Genomic DNA, 22,484 nt, shown 5'->3' with positions numbered 1-22,484 from the left:
TGTCATTCTGAATACTGCCCTTTAGCAGGAGAAGAGCCTTTGTACTTTTTCAACATGAGCTCTAAAGAAAGGTACAAGCTAAGATATACTGCATTGGCCGGGAATCGGACCCGGGCCTCCCGCTTGGCAAGCGAGAATTCTACCACTGAACCACCAATGCCACATTGGGAAACACTGTCGGAGAACAAATTAAATTGTCGAGTGGATGTGCCGCTGCAAAGTGGCGCTGAATGACAAAACATCACAATGTCATACTCTTTGGATTTAGCTCCTTCTGGCGTAATGGGATCCACAACAATCATGTCAGGTGTGAATGCACCGTAGACTCATTTTTGAAGGGCAAGTGACAAAAAGAGGTACGTGGATCAAAATTCAGCTGCCAAAGTTTCACGGACCAAGCACCCAGGTACTGCTGGGATTTGAACCCAGAGGTCGAAGGCACTGCCTTCAGGGTGCAGTCTCGAATGAGGCGTGGGTTCGAATCCCACTCCTGACAGCTTCTTGCATCTTGAAGTGGCGTCACCCTTCATTCCAGAGTGGCCGAGGCTGTTACTCCTGGGCAGTAAACCAGGGGTGCTTTTCAAAATGTCTGCTGCTGAAAAGTGTACAAAGAAGACCTATTGTATCCCGGGGTCTTGCATTTCTCCTGAAAACAGGCTTTGTATCTCAACATGACCTCTGATAAAAAAGTATGGAAATACTAGTAGAGGACTGCTGGAATTGGAACCAATGAGCCCCTCTTTGCTAGACATGTAATTTGACCAACTAAAGCATCGTGCCTGTGAAGCATGCAAACTTGACTTGAATGGTGCCTTTAGTAGAAAAGGAAATCCTGTGCATCTGGCACGGACACAAAAACAGTTCACCAATGGGGAAACATGTTCATACAAGGGAGGGAGACCAAAGTGTCAATTGTCACCAGTGAAACACCCTCGAGAGGTAAACAAAACAGCATGTCAAAGCAGAGCGTCAACAATCCTCTCAGTCACCAAGACTGCAAGGAGCAGATCAATGGGGGCAGTGGACCCCATTATCCTCTACCCAAAATTTAGACCACGAGTGCAGAGAATGCGGACCGTGAAGGAACAACAAAAGCCCCCGTCGATAACACCCTGCCCCTCATAACCCCCCGGCCCCATAACCAACAGCGCAGAACCCAGTGAACTGCGAAACACCCCCATCAAGGCAACCAACCGACCAGGTAAAGGTAAAGAAAACAGCATGGCACGGAGAATGCGGTCTGTTAAGGATGAGTTAGTCGATTTTAGCTGGAAACATTTGATGCAATGGTGTCCTGTGGTCGATTAGCTCAGTTGATCAGAGCGTGGTGCTAATAAAGCCACGGTCATGGGTTCCCCCCGTACTGACCACTCTTCTTTATCTGCTCCAGAAACAACAAAAGCCCACGGCAAAAACCCATCGGGCCCCATAACCAACAGCGCACAACCCAATCAACTGCGAAACACCCCCATCAAGGCCGCTAACTGACCGGGGAAAGGTCAAGAAAACAGCATGGCAAAGCAGAGCGGTGGCAAACCTCTCGCGCACCGTGACTGCATGAAGCAGATCAATGGGGGCGGCCACCCCATTGTCCTCTACCCAAAATTTAGACCCCGAGTGCAAAGAACGTGGACCGTGAAGGAACAACAAAAGCCCACGTCGACAACACCCCGCCCTCATAACCAACAGGACACCAGGAAAACCTATCCAAGGGTCAATGTATGTCAGGTTGGAAGCGTCGAACCAGGGTGAGGTTGACACACCTTGTCTGGTCCTCAGGGCGTCCGTGGCATGAGGTGAGACCCTACGGAAGTAGCACTATGCACTAGGCGCTCCACATCAATTGACAATACTGTTATTGGAGGAAGGAAAGAAATCAGGGCACAAACACCAGTCATGTTCTCGGTCGGTAACCTATCACTCACGTCGGGTCCACCGCACCACTACCAGAGGTCAGCCCTGAGGAGCGACCAGAAGAAGGCATCCACCAGTAAGGTAGAATTACACTAAGAGGTATTAATGCCGGGTTGTACAAATCGGGAACCTGTGGAAACGGTAATGCACATAAATTTACCTTTCGCCACTGTGCTGCTGAATATGGGCTTACCTTTGACCTCTGTAACCTCGGGGTGCGCGAATGGCCTACAATTAGCCAATAAAACAAAGGATTCCTTGTAGAATTTAGGCAATCAATCCCGCTACCTCTCACATGCAAAGCAAGCGCTATACCATTTGAGCTAATTCCCCTGCTTTTCCTGAATTGGCAGAGAAGGTCCAGTCTCAGAACTATATTGGTTCTTGAATTAACTCAGAGCAAATGACTACTGGATCGTGGGAGGGAGCAAAGCAGTGGCTCAACATATTTGACAGTGCATCCCATGCCGGAAAGCTCGATGAGCCACAGAGGAACAAAAGATGGCTGACTTACCTCAAGACCACATTGAGCCTTCTCCACCAATTACCTATGGTGGCATGGATTGTTTTGGCCCCTTTCACACAAAACAAGGGCGTAAAGAACAAAAACAGTACAGTCTACTATTCACTTGTCTATGTTCTGGAGGTGTTCACATAGAGATGCTGGAGGACTTGACCACTGACTCATTCATCAATGCCCCAAGATGCTTCATTGCCATCAGAGGTGCTGTTTGGCACATCCGATCAGATCAGGGAACATACTTAGTTTGAACTAAAAATGAAATGGAAAAGTCTGTAAAGGAAATAAACACAGAAAGAGTAACAGAATACCTGGCAGACAAGCAATGCAACTTTGTCATAAATGCAAGCCATATGGGAGGTGTTTGGGAGCGCCAGATCAGAACCATCAAAAGCGTGCTCATTTCAGTCCTAGCAAACAGTGCTGGCAGGTTGAGTGACAGTTCCTTGAGAACCTTTCTTTAGGAAGCCATGTCTGTTGAGAATAATCACCCTCTTACTGTGGACAATGTAAACAACCCATGTGTCTGGAACCACTGACACCTAACCACCTGATTACCATGTAGTCATTTATTCCCATGCCACCACGTGTTTCCAAAATGGCACTGCTGTCAAGTCAAACCCTTGTCCAAAATAATTTAGATAAGGCAGACAGGAAAAAAATAAATAAAAAGATAAATAAAAATAAAAAATATTTTTCATGGCCCTCATTAAGGGAATAATAAATTTTCGTTGCAATTAGCACCTTATTTTGCTAAATTAAACACGGGAGATCAGGTGGGGAACATCTAAACCGGAAGTGGGAATCAGTTTTAAGCGCACCTGGGCGTCTGCATTAGGGCACTTCCTTTCTCAGCAGGTAAGGCTGCAGACAAGTGGTATCGAGAAGGTAGTCAGAACTGCACCCCAAACCTTGCGCAAACTGGAGCTATACAACACTGAAGAGGCAGCCGGTAAGAAATTCCTTTTAATATTAGCGCTGTGGTTTAACGCACCCGTGCCACGTAAGGCACGGCTTTTTTTTGGATGTGACGGCCGCTGGTGACGCGCGCCTCACTTTAGTTATTGGTACTAGATTAAAAGTATTAACACGGTGCAATTAGTTAGAAAGTGGGGTCTGGAACACCGTCGATCGCCTGTGTCGCGTAGGTGCACACGGTGGCTCGCGGTGGTTCATTTAATTGGCACCAATTGAGCTGATCAGCGAGCTTTGGGCATCGAAGGAACGCGCTATGCTCATTTCTTTTCAGTGGGCCTATATTATTTAGAGCTTTTATAATAATAATTTTAGTTACGTGGCAAGATGGGGGCAATGCAAATGGTTTAATAAATAGATCAAATAAAATAACGAAATAATGAAGTAAAGAATAAGTTAATAAATGCAGGTTAAGGGGACAAAATTATTCCAACCGTTGTTAAAATGTTTAATGGTTAATATACTGCTGAACATGATTTATATCTTATATAAATACTTGCATATGTATATTATTGAGCATATTATATATATTTAGAAATATGTATATTGTGTATACTTATACTTTCCCCTTTTTTTGTGAAGGTTTTCACCTATGCACTATGTGCTACACTGCTGTGCTACACTACGCTGTGCTGTGCTGTACATTGTCACAACAAGACTTGTGCCTCACCAAATAAAACCCAAAAACAGCAAAAGCATCGAGTGAATCCAGTCTTTCCTCAGTGTGGCTACTCAGACCCCCTTTTTCAAGTTCAGGGGATGCGCAAGGCAAGAAGGAACTTGACAGCTGCGGACGGCTGCCTTGGTGTGTTGGTCCTCCAGCACCTGGACTCCGCAGGAACCTATGCTAGGATCCTGTTTGTGGACTTCAGCTCCGCCTTCAACACCATCCTCCCAACTCTGCTCCAGGAGAAGTTCTCCCAGCTGAGCGTGCCTGACTCCACCTGCAGGTGGATTACAGACTTCCTGTCTGACAGGAAACAGTGCGTGAAGCTGGGGAAACACATCTCAGATACAAAAACCGTCAGCACCTGATCCCCCCAGGGCTGCGTTCTTTCTCCTCTGCTCTTCTCCCTGTACACAAACAGTTGCACCTCCAGTCACCAGTCTGTCAAGCTCCCGAAGTCTGCGGACGACACCACTCTCATCGGACTCATCTCTGACGGCGACAAGTTTGCCTACAGGTGAGAGGTTGACCATCTGGTGACTTGGTGCAACCTGAACAACCTGGAGCTCAACGCCCTAAAAACAGTGGTGATGGTTGTGGACAACAGGAAGAACTCAGCCTCTCCTGTCCCCATCACCCTCTGTGACTCTACGATTGACATTGTGGAGTCCTTCCGCATCCTGGGTACCATCATCTCCCAGGACCTCCAGTGGGAGCCGAACATCAGCTCCCTCATCAAGAAGGCACAGCAGAGGATGTACTTCCTACGTTCCTATGGCAGCTGAAGAAATTCATCCTGCCAAAGACAATGTTGGTGCACTTCTACAGCTCCATCATTGAGTCCATCCTCATCTCCTGCAATCTCCCGTCCCTCCAGGATCTGTACGCCTCCAGGACCCCAAGGCGTGCAGAAAAGGATTGTGGCCGATCCTTCTCAACCCGGACACAGTCTCTTTGAGAGGAGGCTGCGGTCCATCAGGACCAAAACCTCACGCCACAAGAACAGTTTCTTCCCGTCTGCTGTCAGCCTCATCAACAAGTCCCGGAACCCCCCCCCCCCCCCCCCCCCCGACACTGTTCACACCCCACCTCTGCCTCATCCTGCCACTTTGACACTCTATATGCATTAAATTAACGCTCAGTTTGGACTCTTAGGAAAAACAATCAGACTGCAGTTCCGGAACAACAAACAAAAAACAGACTGTGTACATATATTTATACTGTATACTGTATATTTTGTATTTTCATTTTTTAATAGATGTGTCTGCACCTACTTCACAAAAACAAATCCCCAGTCGAGGTCAGCAGGCCCCGTCTCCACTGTAAACAGTGTGGACTGGGCAATGCTTCCCTTTTCGGAGGGTCCGGACGGTTTGCCAGAACCCCTTCGAGACCGACCAAAAGTCGTGCTCCATGGCCTCACCGAATTCCTCCCACACCCGAGTTTTTGCCTCAACAACCGCCGAAGCCGCGAACCGTTTGGCCTGACAGTACCTGCTGCTTCCGGAGTCCCACAAGCCATCAATGCTCGATAGGACTCCTTCTTCAGCTTGATGGCGGCCCTGACCTCTGGTGTCCACCATCGGGTTCGGGGCCTGCCGCCACGACTGGCACCGACCGCCTTGCGGCCGCAGCTCCGGTCAGCCGCCTCAGCAATGGAGGCACGGAATATGGCCCATTCGGACTCAATATCCCGGTTCTCCCCCGGGATGCAGGCGAAGCTCTGCCAGAGGTGAGCGTTGAAGACTCGACGAACGGGAGACTCTGCCAGACGTTCCCAGCACACCCTCACTACTCGTTTGGGTCTACCAGGTCTGTCCAGCATCCTCCCCCGCCATCTAATCCAACTCATCACCAGGTGGTGATAAGTTGACAGCTCAGCCCCTCTCTTCACCCGCCTGTCCAGAACATGCGGACGCAGGTCTGATGACACCACTGCAAAGTCGATCATAGACCTGCAGCCAAGGGTGTCCTGGTGCCAAGTGCACTTATGGACATCCCAGAATTTCTAGGCGCAGCCAAGGTGTTGAGGGAATCTGTTTCAGGGGCCTTAGAATCTCATCTCTGCTATTTGCAGATGATGTGGTTCTTATGGCCTCTACGGGCTGTGACCTTCAGCGCTTACTGGGACGGTTTGCATCTGAGTGCGAAGCGTCTGGGATGAGACTCAGTACCTCCAAATCAGAGGCCGTGGTTCTCAGTCGTAAAAGGGTGGAGTGCTCCCTCCGGGTTGGGAATGAGGTCCTACCCCAGGTGGAGGAGTTTAGGTATCTTAGGTGTGGTCACGAGTGAGGGAAAGTGGGAGCGTGAGGTCGACAGACGGATCGGCGCAGCCTCGGCAGTAATGCGGTCGCTGTAACGGACCGTCGTGGTTAAAAAAGCTTTCAATTTACCGGTCGATCTATGTTCCCACCCTCACCTATGGTCATGAGCTTTGGGTCATGACCGAAAGAATGACATCTCGGATACAGGCGGCTGAAATGAGTTTCCTCCGTAGGGTAGCTGGACTCACCCTAAGAGATAGGGTGAGGAGCTCAGTCATCCGGGAGGGCTCAGAGTAGAGCCGCTTCTCCTTCACATCAAGAGGAGTCAGTTGAGGTGGCTCGGGCATCTAGTCCGGATGCCTCCCGGACGCCTCCCTGGTGAGGTGTTCCGGGCATACCCAGCCGGGAAAAGGCCCCGGGGCAGACCTAGGACACGCTGGAAGGATTATGTCTCACAGCTGGCCTGGGAACACCTTGGTGTCCTCCCAGTGGAGATGGAGGAGGTGGCCGGGGACCGGGAAATCTGGGCTTCCCTACTAAGACTGCTGCCCCCCGCGACCTGGACCTGGATAAGCGGAGGAAAATGGATGGATGGATGGACTTGTATACTAAAATGAGATGGAGATAATTGCAATATTTGTCGGAATAGTTCTGGATCAAATGGTGGAAGGAGTATCTGACCAACACTGCTCTGAGACAAAGATGGCATACGCCAAGAAGAAACATGCAAGTTGGAGATGTGATGATCGTCAAAAAGGAGGAGGTTCCCCGAAACAAATGGAAACTGGCTGGGATTTTTCAAGTCCATAAGAGTGACAATGGACTAGTGAGGACAGTTACGGTGTTTCACGATGCTTCAATGTCCCGCAATGGCGTGTGAATGCACTCAAGAGCAATAAATGCATCGAGAACAGCAGTAAAGGAAGCGTGAACTCTTTACTGGACCAGGTCAGCTAAGTAACAAAGACCATACATCTGCAAGCTCTTCAAAGGACACGTAAAGAGTACAGCCATAGCAGAGGATGGTTTCGATCCATCGACCTCTGGGTTATGGGCCCAGCCCGCTGCGCCACTCTGCTGCTGACATCTGTACAAGTACCCAGCTTTGTGCGGCTCCTTTTGAGTGTCCTCTGTTGTCAGTGAACCTCACAAGGTCACAGTTTTTTTTTCCTGATCAGGGCACCGTTTTAGGTTGGGTGGATGAGTGATCGAAAGCGCCAGATTAAGGTTCCTTACGCTCAGGAGGCACTGGTTGAAATCCCACAGCTGGCATTTTCCTGGTCAGCTCCATTATCCACGACTGGAATGATTTGGCAGCAAAAGACTGTTGGATTGTACAAGACACCTGAACACCTTGAGAAGAAGATTAAGAGAGGTTTTGTTCTAATGAGAAGGGTTTGTTTGTTGACATTGTGACATACAAAAGAGGTACTCCCCGTCGGGGAATCGAACCCCGGTCTCCCGCGAGCAGGCCTTTTTCTGCTTAACCTGGCCTATTTGATCAAATCCACAGCTGACCAATTTTCTCGGGGAACACAAGAAGCGAGAGGTTCAGTCATCCCTGGGAACTTTGGAAGTGTAGTCACCTTAAGTCAGGTCTGCTTTGGTGAACTTCAGAGGCATCATGACCAGTCTGCATCAAAACATTATCTGAAATCCTGTTGCAGGTTTCTGGCATTGATTCTTAATTCAGTTGCCATCCCTGATCGATGGTAATGGTAATGGTAATCATGCCCGCGTGGCAGGCGAGTCTCTTTACTTGTCTGACGTCTGTGTCGCATCCTGATTGGCTGGCAGCAAATTTTAACAAACTGCAAAGTGGCGCTGAATGACAAAACATCACAACACACACACGGGATGCCAGGGGAGGCCGAGTACTAACAGAGCTGAGCGAGAGGGCATAAGAAAAAAAATTGTGACCTTGTGGTGGTTACCCGACAGCACCAAGGATATGGTGCGCCTCTGATGTGTAATGCATGCCAGGTGATGTTCATCTAGCGAGCGGACATTCTTGTGGGGGACAAGCTCAACAGCAGGAATGTTGAGAGAACTGACCAGTCCGCTATCAATGAAGTTCTCGTCCGCCCCAGAGTCAATTAATGCTGTGGTAGGAGAAGCTTCCCCCGCCCAGGATATCATACCTTCCACCTGAGGTCGGCCCACCAAAGCGGATGACGCAGCCGGTGTGGTTGGAGCGGGCAGTGCCAGCAGCTGGGGAATATCCCTGGTGGAGGAAGAGCGTTGGCGTGCTGGGCGAACTGGACAGCGGGAAATTGTGTGTAGGACTCCCACAGTACAGGCACAGCCACAGGCGTGGACGGTGACTCCTCTCCGCTGACGAAAGGCAACTGGCTCCCAGTTGCATGGGGACAACACTCCCGACGTCGACATCAGACGGCGCTCCACTGCTGGAGCAGGGAGGGAGGAGTGGTGCCGGAAGAGCCCTAGGAGGAGGGATTTGGAGCCGACGTGTGGGTCGGAGAGGCTCCGCCCTCTGCTGTGTGCTGCGCTCCCGCAGCCGGTTGTCGAGTTGATTGGATAGCGACAGAGAGCGGCTGGAATGACAAGGCGCTGCGGAGCGCATATCGGGCGAGTGTTAGAATAAAATGTAGATACAGGTATTATTTTGTTAGTTATCACCCTTATATCCATTTGCTTAGACAATAGAAAGTGTTTGAATGTGCTGAAGAAGGAATGTTCCCGTGACCCTAATCAGAGACCCTCAGCGACCCCCAGGTCCTGGAGGAGCTTGGATGCACCAACAGCGACTCTGCAGATGCTCATGTTAATCCTGCAAGAATGTGTTAAGATAAGAACTCATAAAACATTAAAAGTAATTGCTCTCACATACACACACACATAGACAAACAAATACAGCTCGTGCAACTGCCTTCTCCACCCCCCCCCCCCCTTAGAGTTGCACGACCATGTAGTAGGGACCCCCGAAAGAGAATAAAAAGAGGGGAGTGTGAACTGCATATTCAGAGTGGAGCGGCATGTCACTGGGTATGTGGTTTCACTCTCCTCGCTGCGAGCAACTTTGAATATTGTTGTCTGTCTCTTCTGTATTTCTGTATTTCAGTGTTTTTACAAGTGTCACGGGAGTTTGAACCTGACACTTACTCTACAAATCAGTGGTAACCGTGGATCAGGATGAGGTCCCCAAACGACGCCAATGTCTGTGACAGCTGATGTTAAGGATCAGCTGATCAGAAGATACTTGGTTTGTGTGCGGGGCCACAAGTCTTTCCAGTTCCAGTTAAAAGCCAGGCTCCTCATGTAGTTTCCATAAAGTACCAAGGGATGGTCCTGTTGCCCTCGTATTTTGAGGGCAAAAAGGAGGCGTTTGCAAGTGGACCTCAGACCTGGCCACCTGAACAGGGACTTGAATCCCGGACACTCAGATCAAACGTTTCATGTTCAGTTGACCGGCTCAACCTTTGTCTTGTCTGACCACAAACTTTTTTTGTCCAGAAGATATTTGGATTGTCCATGCGGGTAGTTTAAGACCTCAGTCCATCTTGGGGGTGGACATTTCGGGACTGGGGCCTCTTCATCTCTGCAAGCCCTCGGTGGAATTGTTGGGGTCACCTTGATGCGCTACTTGAGAACAATAAATCACGTACTGGGTTTCTTCACTATTCCATGATAAGAGACCAATCTAGAGAACGCGGCCAGGATTAGGTTTGGTGTATTTGTCTGACGCTGAGGGATAGATCCTGGACTCATTTCCGATCCCACATCTCTTTTACAAAATACAAAGGATTCCTTGGAGAATGCAGGTATCGACTCTGCTACTTCTCGCATGCTAAGCAAGCACTTTACCATTTGAGGTAATTCCCCTGGTTTGGGGTATTTGTCGGATGCTAAGGGGTAGATCCAATCCCAACATCTCTTCTACAAAAGGCAAAGAGCTCCTTGGAGACTGCGGGCATTGATCCCACAACAAGACAAGACAAGGTGCTAGAGGGGAGAATGCAGTTAGGACTGGGTTTAGGTTAGGACTGGGTTTAGGGTGATACCGATGGCTGTGTTTGGCCTAGATATCAGGATTGGGGCCCGGATTAGTATTCGCTACTTGGGAACATTTCATCAAAAAAACAAATGAGTTCATGGAAAATGCGGCCATTGATCCCGCTACCTCTCACATGCTAAGCGAGCGCTCTAGCATTTGAGCTAATTCCCCTGCTGATGCAGCGTTGGCAGAGACAGTCCAGTCTCAGAACTGTTTTGGTTTCTTTGCTGGAGTACGTCAAAGCGACACAGTCTCTACCTATCAGAGTGCAGCCATGATGTGTGGCTGGGACTTGGTGCTCTCACCGCCGCAGCCGTTGTTCGATTCCCGGTCAGGGAACTGACATTTGGTTAGGTTTTGAGTGGAGATAGGATTTGTCTTAGTCCTCGGTCGAATGGTTCGGGTCATCTTTCAGCGCTATCTGTGAACTGCTGTCACTGCACATAAAAACAATTCCAAGTCCGCCAATCGAATCCCGGTGTACCTCCTGATGGTCTTTACGTCTTTCATAAATGGGGTGTTAAAATGTGAATTTTCAAAAGGAACAAAGACAATCCATCTGCAATCTGGTCAACGGACATGTAAACAGTGCAGGTACCCTGCTTTGTGTGGCTCCATTAAGTGTCCTCCGTTGTCAGCGAACCTCACAAGGTCACAGTTTTTTCCTGATCAGGGCACCGTTTTGGGTTGTGTGGATGAGTGGTCTAAAGAACCAGATTAAGGCTCCTTTCGCTCTGGAGCCACTGGTTGAAATCCCACAGCTGTCATTTTCCTGGTCAGGTCCATTATCCACGACTGGAATGATTTGGTAGCAAAGGACTGTCAGATTGTACAACACAGCTGAGCACTTGGAGAAGAAGATGAATAGAGGTCTTGTTCTCCCGGACTGGTTGTTGCAACTGCAACCCTGCTCAAGGTTCAACGTGACATACAAAACAGGAACTCCCCGTCTGGGAATCAAACCGCGCAATCTTCCATGTGACAGGCGGAGATACTGGCCACTATACTAACAAGGACTGCTGCTGAGTCGATGTAGTGTCGATTGGCCAAAGCGGGATTCAAAACAGGCTTGTGGCCCATGACCGTTTTTATGGTAGCTGGAGACTTCAACCAGTGAAATCCTTCCCATTTTCTGTAGCTCTTATCCTCATCAACGGACTGTATTCCCCACCCGTTACCAGCATGGGGACATTCCAACCCAAGATGAGAACACACTGGACCAGGTACACAGCAACATACGTGGCACAGACACAGCTTCACCCTGCCCCCACTTTTACCCACGACTGAAAAAGCAGAACACCACCTAAGAAGCTGAAATACTCACTTTGGAGAACGTTAGACTGAAGTTCTAAAGGTCCCTGGTTCAAGCCCGGTTTTCAGAACCATCCCTATTTATTTTGTGACTTGGCAAATAGTTTGAAAATGCTTATTGGCTGGCTGAAAGGATCTTAACTTCATTCTTCAAAAGGCCAGACATCCAGCCATCCAGACAAGGTTAGAGGAGGTTACAAGCCTATTTACAAACCATTGACTCCAAGGGCACAAGTTGAGTCCACGGAGATATCAAAGTGACCCCGAGGGTGGCTAAGGTGTTTCTTTCAAGCCGCGATTGTGATGTCTTGTTTTGTTGAAGAAAAGCCCATTATTTCTGGAACAATTTTCCCTACAAAGGAGACATCTTTGTCCATTTGGACAATTGTCAATCTGCCCCCACTTTGGACACATCGTCATGTTTCATTGTTTGGCAACTACTTTGTGACTTCACCAGTCCCCTTAAAAGCCCCTACTTTCGGGTTTCCATAGTGTAGTGGTTATCACGTTTGCCTAACAAGCAAAAGGTCCCCAGTTCAAAACTGGGTGGAAACATGGCCTTTCAAGTCCTTCTTTTACAAAAAAAGTCAAGGTGACAAATAGGAACAATGACATGTGCTTGATCTCTGAAGGGACTTTAACACTCAGATTTAAAGTCTGATGCCCTACGAAGTGAGCCCCCAGGCCTTTGGTCAAAAGACTTGTTTTTATGTATTTGGAATGAAATGTTTTCAGCATGTTGAACAATTTTCAACAGGAAAGATATCTTTCAGATGTATCAATAAAACTGCTAAATCGCCCAACACGGGGCTCGAACCCACGACCATGAGATTAAGAGTCTCAAGCTCTACCCACTGAGCTAATCGGGCCTTTTGCTGCTCTCGATATCATTTTTTGTTCTGTTTTTATTGACGTGGCCATCCTGATGTTTGATCAATTCCACAGCTGACCTATTTTCTCAGGTAACAGAAGGATGGCCGAGCGGTCAAAGGCACTGCATTCAGGTTGCAGTCTCTAATGAGGCGTGGTTTCAAATCCCACTTCAGACAGTGCGGGGCTGCAAGTCTTTTCAGTTCCAGTTAAAAGCCCGGCTCCTCATGAATTTTCCATAAAGTACCAAGGTGTTGTCCTGTTGTCCTTGTATTTTGAGGGCAAAAGGAGGCGTTTGCAAGTGGACCTCAGACCTGGTCACCTGAACAGGGACTTGAATCCCGGACACTCAGATCAAGAGTTTCATGTTCGGGACCAAATGGTCCTTCGAGCCGAATATCTTCCCAGTGACCTGCAAGATTCAGAGGGAGGCAGGGATGTTCTGTGCCTGTTCTGAACCAACAAAGGTTGACTTCTTGATGGGTCATCGAGGTCCAAAAGGTTTACTTAACTAGTTTCAGCCCCACATTGGGCGGTTCAGCACTTTTGGTGATATATCGTCAAGATTTCTTTCCTGTGGAAAATTGTGCAACATGCGGAAAACATTTCATTGATGAAGTGGAATCGATGCCTGCATTCTCCAAATGGTATATTGTGTCTTTTTCCTGCTAAAAAAGCATTCTCCATCTCCAACATCGTACCTGATACTTTGATTAATTGCATTCGAATGATGTTTCCGAAAAACACAGGTGGTGTCAAAACTACTGCATTGGTATAGTCCCATGAGGATGGGATTCAAACCCATGCACGCAGAACACAATGGATTAGCAGTCCAGCACCTTAACCTCTCGGTCACCTCATCTCCTGCAGGACCTTTGTTGACATGGTCTTGTTGACTGAAAATGAGTCCCAACATCTGAATTAGTGTTTGGTAATGCAGAAACTGTGGTAGGCTAGTTAGAACCCAACCTTAAACTCCAGGTTATTTTGTTGAATGGCTAGTGGCGCAGTGGATGACGTGTTGTCTACGGGTTAGACAGCTGTAATCATATCGTGGTTCGTACTCATTGTTGTGTCCGCACCAACCCTGGGTCATGGCAGGTGTGTGTTGCTTTTGTTATTGTCTTGTCTAAAAAGTACTTTTCTCTCAACCCAATTGTAGTCTTGGCGAAACAGTGACAATCCAGAAGCTAACCTTAAATGACAGGTCCTTTTGTTGTACGAATAGTGGGGCAAAGGATAACTCATCTCAGAAGATTCAAGTTTCAACTGCTGGCTAGCTAGCAAATCTTTTCAATTAACCAGACTCTAAAATTCAATTTTTGCTCGCAGACGAATTAGAAGCAACTGGGAGCAGCAATCAGCACCTTCGAGTCAGAGTTTTTGGTTCTTTCCCGGAAAAGGATAACTCTGCTCATGAGGTGCTCGGGTGTGTTGTACAATCTGACAGTCCTTTGCTGCCAAATCATTCCAGTCGTGGATAATGGACCTGACCAGGAAAATGCCAGCTGTGGGATTTCAACCAGTGCCCGCTGAGCAAAAGGAGCCTTCATCTGGTGCTTTAGACCACTCATCCACACAACCTAAAACGGTGCCCTGATCAGGAAAAAACTGTGACCTTGTGAGGTTCGCTGACAATGGAGGACACTGAAAAGGAGCCGCACAAAGCAGGGTACCTGCACTGTTTACGTGTCCGTTGACCAGGTTGCAGATGGATTGTCTTTGTTCCTTTTGACAATCCACATTTTAACACCCCATTATTGAAAGACGTAACGACCATCAGGAGGAGTGAGGTTTATTGTGAGGACCTTTAGAACTCCAGTCCAACGCTCTCCCAAGTGGGCTATTTTAGCTGCGATGGGGGGTTCTGCTTTTTCAGTCGGGGCCTAAAGTGAGGGAAGAGTGAAGCTGTGTCTGTGCCATGTACTGCCGTCTTCGCCGACATGGCCTCGGTACTGTGGGCGACGAGTTCGCCTCCAGGTGGGAGGTTGACGATCTGGCGACTCTATCTCCAGTCAAAACCTAGCCAAATGTCAATTCCCTGACCGGGAATCGAACCCGGGCCGCAGCGGTGAAAGCGCTGAATCCTAGCCACTAGACCACCAGGGACGGCTTTAGGTTTGCACTCAGAAAGGCAGAGTCTGTGTCGCTTTGACGTAGTCCAGCAAAGGCACCAAAATAGTTATAAGACTGGACCTTCTCTGCCAATGCTGCAACAGCAGGGGAATTAGCTCAAATGGTAGAGTGCTCACTTCGCATGTGAGAGGGAGCGGGATCCATGCCCGCATTCTCCAAAATCTCTTTTGTTTTTTGTGATTAAATGTTCCCAAGTACCAAACACTAATCCGGGCCCCAATCCCGATATCTAGGCCAAATACAGCCATAGGTATCACCTTGTCTTGTCTTGCTGTGGGATCAATGCCCGCAGTCTTCTAGGAGTTCTTTGCCTTTTGTAAAAGCGATGTTACGATCGGAAATGAGTCCAGGATCGATCCACGTGGTAGACCCGCGTCCGATTCCCGGCCAATGCAACAGGGCTGTTTTCATACCTTTCATCGTGAAAAAAAGTGCCAAGACCGTTTTCAGGACCAACTGATGACCTCTGAATTCGATCAGAAACGTCACACCTCTCGACCTGAGACTCTCCACCTGAGACTCTCCACCACAACACTTGATTATCTAATCCAAATTCTGTCAATAGTGGCATTCTCAGCCACAACCTCAACGTCGAACGCTTGGCCGTACTCACTAGCCTCAAAACAGCAAGACCTTCGATAGCTCAGTTGGAAGAGTGGCGTACTGAAGTGGTTCAAGCTGGCATCCTTAGGTAGCTGGTTCAAGTCCGGCTCGAAGGACAAGCCCTTTGCTCATGTTATGTCTGTTATGTTCTGTCTCCAGGAAAGAATGGCAATACCGTCTTGTCTGAAGGACCTCTGCTTCCCTGTCGATGGAGTTGGACTTGAGTCTTTGTCACGCAGTCTGAAATTGGCAAACTGAGAAATTCTGATTGAGTGATCAATGCAGTTTGTCTATTTGAATACATTTCATCTCAACTCCTGTTGGAAAAGGACAGCCATTTCCGTGAGAGCACAAGACCCCTGGATTGTACCCAAAAATACTTTGTGCTCATCAAAGAGGAAAGTTGGTGTCCTGGTTTGCAAAGCCTCCATTGTTACGCCAGAAGGTGCCAGTCACATCTAAAACAAACGGTTCCATGGTGTAATGGTTAGCACTCTGGACTCTGAATCCAGTGATCCAAGTTCAAGTCTTGGTGGAACCTACTTGCCTTGCAGCAATCGAGTGTTTGGACTGTGTCTTCCTTTAACAGTAAGAGTATGATGACTTATTGACTTACTCTACAAATCAGTGGTAACCGTGGATAATAATAATAATAATACATTTTATTTAAAAGCGCCTTTCAGGACACCCAAGGTCGCTGTACAGGAGATAAAAACACCAATATAAAATACAAGATAAAAGACAACAAACAATAAATAAGAGCATACAATAAATCGGGAGAGGGGGGACCATGTGAAGCTGTTAAAGGGAATAGGCAAGTTTAAACAGATGGGTTTTGAGTTTAGATTTCAAAATGGGAAGGGTGGCAGAGTTACGGAGGTCTGGTGGCAATGAGTTCCAGAGTTGGGGAGCAGAGCGGCTGAAAGCTCTGCTCCCCATACTGCTAAGGCGTGCAGAGGGAACAGTGAGATGGAGGGACGCGGAAGATCTGAGGAAACGGGATGGCTTAAGAATGTGGATGAGGTCAGAGAGGTAAGGGGGGGCAAGGTTATGGATGGACTTGTAGGTGTACAGAAGGATTTTGTAGTTAATTCTTTGTGTCACGGGGAGCCAGTGGAGTTGCTGCAGGATGGGGGTGATGTGGTGGAATGAGGGGGTCCTGGTGATGATCCGGGCAGCAGAGTTCTGAACCAGTTGAAGTTTATGGAGGGATTTGTGAGGGAGGCCGAAGAGGAGAGCGTTACAATAGTCAATGCGGGAAGTGACAAGGCTATGGACGAGGATGGCGGTGGTGTGGGGGGTGAGGGAGGGGAGTAGACGATTAATGGAGCGCAGATGAAAGTAAGCTGACCTGGTGACGTTATTGATGTGGGATTGGAAAGATAGAGTGCTGTCGAGGATGACACCCAGACTCTTGACCTGCGGGGAGGGGGAGACTAAGGAGCTGTCGATGGAGAGAGAGAAGGAGTCAACTTTAGATAGGGTGGATTTGGTGCCAATGAGTAAGAATTCAGTTTTATTGCTGTTAAGTTTCAGAAAGTTGGAGGTGAACCATGATTTTATTTCAGAGAGACAGGAAGTGAGGGAGGGGGGTGGGAGTGTAGAGTTGGGTTTGAAAGAGAGGTAGAGCTGGGTGTCATCCGCGAAGCAGTGAAAATGAATGTTGGTGGTGACTGGGGAGGGGTCGGAGGAGAAAGATTTAAGCTGAATAAACTGAGTGCGGTCTGTGAGATAAGAATGGAACCAGTGGAGGGGGATGTGGGAGATGCCAATTTCGGAGAGTCTACTGAGGAGGATGGGGTGTGAGATGGTGTCAAAGGCCGCACTCAGGTCAAGGAGGATGAGAATAGAAAGTGAACTGGTGTCAGCTGCAGTGAGGAGATCATTGGTGATTTTGATGAGTGCAGTTTCAGTGCTGTGACGGGGACGGAAGCTGGACTGGAAGGGTTCATACAGATTGTTAAGGGTGAGATGTGCGTGAAGTTGGGAGGAGACTATTTTTTTCGAGAATTTTGGAAATGAAAGGTAAGTTGGAGATAGGGCGGAGGTTATTGAAGTTGTTGGGATCTGAACCAGTTTTTTTCAGGATTGGGGTGACGGCAGCGTTTTTGAAAGCTGGGGGGACAGTACCGGTAGACACCGGTAGTACCGGTGGATAATGGCAGAGATGAGAGGAAGCAGAGAGGAGAGGCAGGATTTGACCAGGATTGTTGGGATGGGCTCCAGCTGGCTTGTGGAGGGCTTGGATTTGTGGATGATGTCAGATATTTCAGATGCGGTGGGGAGTTGAAAAGAGGAAAAAGGCTGACTGTAGAGAAAGGGTTCGGATGTGGGGAGAGGAGGCGGTTGTGAACAGAGGTGCTGATGAATGGAGTTAATTTTGTCATTGAAAAATACCATCAGTGAGTTACAGGTGTCAGTTGAGTAAAAGTGGGGGGGGGTAAAGAGTGGGGAGGCTGGAGGATCTTATTGAGTAATGAAAAAAGTGATTTTGTGTTTCCTTTGTTGGATGTGATGAGTCCAGAGTAATAAGCAGATTTACGGTGTGCAATGGCGTCTTTGTACTGGAGAATGTGGGTATTGTAGATGTTTTTGTGAATTGTGAGTCCAGTTTTTTTGTAGAGCCGTTCCAGTTGTCGTCCTTTAGATTTCAATGTCCGGAGTTCAGGGGTGAACCAAGGTGCAGATGATGAAAAAGAAACAGTCCGAGTTTTCAGTGGGGCAAGAGAGTTCAGGATATTGTTTAGACCAGTGTTGTAAAGAGCTGTGAGATCTTCGGGGTTAGGAAGAAAATCCGGGATTGGGATATAGGAAATTTCGGAGCGGAGAGTGTCAACATTAATGTCCTTTAGGTTCCTGAAGGAGATGAGACGTGGAGGTTTGATTGAGGAGAGGCAGAGTGTAGTGCTGAATGAGAGGAGGAAGTGGTCCGTTATTGGAAGTTCGTCGGCGGTGCAGTTGGAGGGGGTGAGGCCAGAGCAGCAGAGTAGATCCAGTGTGTGTCCTTTGGTATGTGTCGGGAAGTCAATGTATTGGTGGAGTCCAAAACTGTTAGGCATAATAGAAAGTCTCTGGTGAGTGGGAGAGTTTTATTGTCTATATGTATGTTGAAATCTCCCAGCAGTATTAAGTTATGTGACAGAGTGGAGAGTTGTGTAAGGAGGGTGGCAAAGTCAGTTAAAAAGTCAGTGTGGGGCTTAGGGGGACGATAAATGGTGGCGACGACAGTGGGAGAGTGTCCAGGGAGCATAAAAACAGTGCATTCAAATGAACTGAATGCAGAGACCGTCACCGGCAGGACTTTCCACTCGGTAATTCACCGCGAGACCTCCGCCGCGACCGTTGCCACGGGGATGACAGATGTAAACAAAGCCAGCCGGTGTGGATTTGTTGAGGGTGGAAAAGTCATTCGGCTGTTGCCATGTTTCTGTTAAACACAAAAAATCGAGCTTACGGTCAGTGAGGAGATCCTGGAGGAGTGGACCCTTGCTCGTGAGAGAGCGGATGTAGAGCAGACCGAAGCGAACAGTGGCATTGTCGTGCTTAGCGGTAGCATTAGCATTAGCCGTCCTAACCGGGCGAGCTAATACACTGCTATCCGCTACCCTGTCGGAGTTTCTGGGAGGACGACGAGTGGTAGACCAGATGGATTTTATTGCTGTGGAGGAGTTGTCGTGATTGAAATTCCTGCGAGACCCACGATGGGTGTATTTCCAACGAGGGAGGATAGCGATGTCCGGGTGGTGGTAAAGTACCGGCGGTGGCGGTGAGGGCAGGGGCAGATGCCAGCGTATCCAGAGGAGCTCAGCAGCTGTGTACCGGATCGGTTCTGCCATTCGGTGGTGGCAGAACGACAGAAAGTCCAGAAAAGAGCAGACCAGGTGACAAGCTTGTTGGCCCACAGCGTGTCTGTGGCCAGGTGCTAACTTCCAGCAGGTAGGCAAGAAGTTGGCAAGAAGGCACATAAAAACACAGGAGCAGTGGCTGGATCGATAATCGAACGCAGGAAAAACACTTCAGCTCACCCAGAGTGCTAACACAGTGGTCATAGTTAGGCCATATTGAGGCAATAAAACCATAAATCACTTAAAAGTTACGGGAGAGTAGCGGCAGCCAGTCGCGCCAGCGTTCACTCAACCGGAACCGGATCAGGATGAGGTCCCCAAACGACGCCAATGTCTGTGACAGCTGATGTCAAGGATCAGCTGATCAGAAGATACTTGGTTTGTGTGTGGGGCCACAAGTCTTTCCAGTTCCAGTTAAAAGCCAGGCTCCTCATATAGTTTCCATAGAGTACCAAGGGATTGTCCTGTTGCCCTCGTATATTGAGGGCAAAAAGGAGGCGTTTGCAAGTGGACCTCAGACCTGGTCACCTGAACAGGGACTTGAATCCCGGACACTCAGATCAAAAGTTTCATGTTCGGGTGACCAGCTCAACCTTTGTCGTGTCTGACCATGAGCTCTTTTTGTCCAGAAGATATTTGGCTTGTCCATGTGGGTAGTTTAAGACCTCAGTCCATCTTGGAGGTGGACATTTCGGGACCAGGGCCACTTCATCTCTGCAAGGCCTCGGTGGAATGGTTGGGGTCACCTTGATGCGCTACTTGAGAACAATAAATCACGTACTGGGTTTCTTCACTATTCCATGATAAGAGACCAATCTAGAGAACGCGGCCAAGATTAGGTTTGGGGTATTTGTCGGACGCTGAGGGATAGATCCTGGACTCATTTCCGATCCCACATCTCTTTTATAAAATACAAAGGAGTCCTTGGAGAATGCGGGTATCGACTCTGCTACTTCTCGCATGCTCAGCAAGCACTTTATTATTTGAGGTAATTCCCCTGGTTTGGGGTATTTGTCGGATGCTAAGAGGTAGATCCAATCCCAACATCTCTTCTACAGAGGGCAAAGAACTCCTTGGAGACTGCGGGCATTGATCCCACAACAAGATAAGACAAGGTGCTAGAGGGGAGAATGCAGTTAGGACTGGGTTTAGGGTGATACAGATGGCTGTGTTTGGCCTAGATATCGGGATTAGGGCCCGGATTAGTATTCGCTACTTGGGAACATTTCATCCAAAAAACAAAGGAGTTTATGGAGAATGCGGGCATTGATCCCGCTACCTCTCACATGCTAAGCGAGCGCTCTACCATTTGAGGTAATTCCCCTGCTGATGCAGCGTTGGCAGAGAAGGTCCAGTCTCATAACTATTTTGGTTCCTGTGCTGGAGTCCGTCAAAGCGACACAGTCTCTGCCTTTCAGAGGGCAGCCATGATGCAGTCCCTGGTTGTCTAGTGGCTGGGACTTGGTGCTCTCACCACCGCTGCTGTTGTTCGATTCCCGGTCAGGGAACTGACATTTGGTTAGGTTTTGAGTGGAGATAGGATTTGTCTTGGTCCTCATGGACAAGCAATTCCAAGTCTGCCAATCGAATCCCAGTCTACCTCCTGATGGTCTTTACGTCTTTCATAAATGGGGTGTTAAAATGTGGATTTTCAAAAGGAACAAAGGCAATCCATCTGCAACCTGGTCAACGGACACGTAAACAGTGCAGGTACCCTCCTTTGTGTGGCTCCATTTCAGTGTCCTCCGTTGTCAGCGAACCTCACAAGGTCACAGTTTTTTCCTGATCAGGGCACCGTTTTGGGTTGTGTGGATGAGTGGTCTAAAGCACCACATTAAGGCTCCTTTCGCTCTGGTCAGGTCCATTATCCACGACTGGAATGATTTGGTAGCAAAGGACTGTCAGATTGTACAACACAGCTGAGCACTTGGAGAAGAAGATGAATAGAGGTCTTGTTCTCCCGGACGGGTTGTTGCAACCGCAACCCTGCTCAAGGTTCAACGTGACATACAAAATAGGAACTCCCCGTCTGGGAATCGAACCGCGCAATCTTCCATGTGACAGGGGGAGATACTGGCCACTATACTAACAAGGAATGCTGCTGAGTCGATGTACTGTCGATTGGCCAAAGCGGGATTCAGAACAGGCTTGTGGCCCATGATCGTTTTTATGGTAGCTGGAGACTTCAACCAGTGAAATCCTTCCCATTTTCTGTAGCTCTTATCCTCATCAACGGACTGTATTCCCCACCCGTTACCAGCATGGGGACATTCCAACCCAAGATGAGAACACACTGAACCAGGTACACAGCAAAATACGTGGCACAGACACAGCTTCACCCTGCCCCCACATTTACCCACGACTGAAAAAGCAGAACACCACCTCAGAAGCTGAAATACTCACTTAGGAGAACGTTAGACTGAAGTTCTAAAGGTCCCTGGTTCAAGCCCGGTTTTCAGAACAATCCCTGTTTATTTTGTGACTTGGCAAATAGTTTGAAAATGCTTATTGGCTGGCTGAAAGGACCTTAACTTCATTCTTCAAAAGGCCAGACATCCAGCCATCCAGACAAGGTTAGAGGAGGTTACAAGCCTATTTACAAACCATTGACTCCAAGGGCACAAGTTGAGTCCATCGAGATATCAAAGTGACCCCGAGGGTGGCTAAGGTGTTTCTTTCAAGCCACGATTGTGATGTCTTGTTTTGTTGAAGAAAAGCCCATTATTTCTGGAACAATTTTCCCTACAAAGGAGACATCTTTGTCCATTTGGACAATTGTCAATCTGCCCCCACTTTGGACACATCGTCGCGTTTCATTGTTTGGCAACTGCTTTGTGACTTCACTAGCCCCCTTAAAAGCCCCTTCCTTCAGTTTTCCGTAGTGTAATGGTTATCACATTTGCCTAACACGCAAAAGGTCCCCAGTTCGAAACTGGGTGGAAAGATGGCCTTTCAAGTCCTTCTTTTACAAAAAAAGTCAAGGTGACAAATAGGAACAAGGACATGTGCTTGATCTCTGAAGGGACTTGAACTCTTGATACTCAGAGTCTGATGCCCGACGAAGTGAGCCCCCAGGACTTTGGTCAGAAGATTTGTTTTTGTGTATTTGGAATGAAATGTTTTCAGCATGTTGAACAATTTTCAACAGGAAAGATATCTTTCAGATGTATCAATAAATCTGCTGACTCGCCCAATATGAGCTTAAGCGTCTCATGCTCTACCGACTGAGCTAATCGGACCTTTTTCTGTTTTAATTGATGTGGCCATCCTGATGTTTGATCAATTCCACAGTTGACCTTGTTTCTAAGGGAACAGAAGGAGCGAGACCTGCACGGTCAGGATGGCCGAGCAGTCGAAGGCGCTG

At 48.2% G+C, this 22,484-nt stretch overlaps 5 non-coding genes across 5 annotated transcripts; 3 read left to right on the top strand and 2 right to left on the bottom strand.

Moving 5' to 3' along the window:
- Positions 1–89: 89 nt before the first annotated feature.
- On the bottom strand, positions 90–160 carry trnag-gcc (transfer RNA glycine (anticodon GCC)). The gene has a single exon. It is a non-coding gene; the product is annotated as a tRNA-Gly (tRNA).
- An 11,988-nt stretch (positions 161–12,148) lies between these two features.
- Positions 12,149–12,221, top strand: trnav-aac (transfer RNA valine (anticodon AAC)). Its single transcript has one exon. It is a non-coding gene; the product is annotated as a tRNA-Val (tRNA).
- A 2,352-nt stretch (positions 12,222–14,573) lies between these two features.
- Positions 14,574–14,645, bottom strand: trnae-uuc (transfer RNA glutamic acid (anticodon UUC)). The gene has a single exon. It is a non-coding gene; the product is annotated as a tRNA-Glu (tRNA).
- Positions 14,646–15,744: 1,099 nt separating this feature from the next.
- On the top strand, positions 15,745–15,816 carry trnaq-cug (transfer RNA glutamine (anticodon CUG)). The gene has a single exon. It is a non-coding gene; the product is annotated as a tRNA-Gln (tRNA).
- Positions 15,817–21,992: 6,176 nt separating this feature from the next.
- On the top strand, positions 21,993–22,065 carry trnav-aac (transfer RNA valine (anticodon AAC)). Its single transcript has one exon. It is a non-coding gene; the product is annotated as a tRNA-Val (tRNA).
- Positions 22,066–22,484: the final 419 nt, after the last annotated feature.

This window comes from Doryrhamphus excisus, chromosome 2 (genome assembly GCF_030265055.1).
Source record: "Doryrhamphus excisus isolate RoL2022-K1 chromosome 2, RoL_Dexc_1.0, whole genome shotgun sequence".
Classification (NCBI taxonomy): domain Eukaryota; kingdom Metazoa; phylum Chordata; class Actinopteri; order Syngnathiformes; family Syngnathidae; genus Doryrhamphus; species Doryrhamphus excisus.
Note: the sequence above shows the minus strand (reverse complement) of the source record. Positions and strands in the feature narration are given on the sequence as shown.